Raw genomic sequence first — 1,324 nt, 5'->3', positions numbered from 1 at the left:
ACTTTTACTTTTTTTGTAAAACGCAAACGTCGAAGTGCGGAAAAGCGCTCTAATTTCAATAAAAATTTTTACTTTTTTTCAACAAAAGTGGACGTTTGAAATGCCGAAGGTCGATTTTTACTTTTTTTCAAGGTCAAAATTTCGTACAAAAATGACTTCTCGACCTCAAAACCGGTGTTTTCGCACTCCCACGAGACCCCGAAAACGGGTTTTCGCGCGCCCCTCCCCCCTAAAATTTTCCCGGCAACCGTTTGATGGACCGTCGAATCGCGCTGGACCCCATTATGTTTTTTTACTTTTTTTTAAAATGGTAAATTTCAAGCAAAACTATGAATGAGAACCAAATTTTTCTCAAAACCTCTACAGTTCGTAGTTTTTCTCAAAAAATTGAAATTAAAACCCTTTCGCCCTCTACGGGCGCCAAACTAGCCCAAAATGGCCAGTTTTAACCTTTAACTTTTACTTTTTTGGAGAAAAACTAACGATGAATCGAGGTATTTGAGCGGTTTTCAATTTTAACTTTTACTTTTTTTTGGATTAAAACTCACATTGAATAACGGTATGTGAGCTAATTTCAATTTTAACTTTTACTTTTTTTTGGATTAAAACTCACATCGAAAAACGGTATGTGAGCTTATTTCAATTTTAACTTTTACTTTTTTTGTAAAACGCAAACGTCGAAGTGCGGAAAAGCGCTCTAATTTCAATAAAAATTTTTACTTTTTTTCAACAAAAGTGGACGTTTGAAATGCCGAAGGTCGATTTTTACTTTTTTTCAAGGTCAAAATTTCGTACAAAAATGACTTCTCGACCTCAAAATCGGTGTTTTCGCACTCCCACGAGACCCCGAAAACGGGTTTTCGCGCGCCCCTCCCCCCTAAAATTTTCCCGGCAACCGTTTGATGGACCGTCGAATCGCGCTGGACCCCATTATGTTTTTTTACTTTTTTTTAAAATGGTAAATTTCAAGCAAAACTATGAATGAGAACCAAATTTTTCTCAAAACCTCTACAGTTCGTAGTTTTTCTCAAAAAATTGAAATTAAAACCCTTTCGCCCTCTACGGGCGCCAAACTAGCCCAAAATGGCCAGTTTTAACCTTTAACTTTTACTTTTTTGGAGAAAAACTAACGATGAATCGAGGTATTTGAGCGGTTTTCAATTTTAACTTTTACTTTTTTTTGGATTAAAACTCACATTGAATAACGGTATGTTAGCTAATTTCAATTTTAACTTTTACTTTTTTTTGGATTAAAACTCACATCGAAAAACGGTATGTGAGCTTATTTCAATTTTAACTTTTACTTTTTTTGTAAAACGCAAAC

Source organism: Thalia democratica, chromosome 1 (genome assembly GCF_965202585.1).
Source record: "Thalia democratica chromosome 1, ktThaDemo2.hap1.1, whole genome shotgun sequence".
NCBI lineage: Eukaryota > Metazoa > Chordata > Thaliacea > Salpida > Salpidae > Thalia > Thalia democratica.
Note: the sequence above shows the minus strand (reverse complement) of the source record.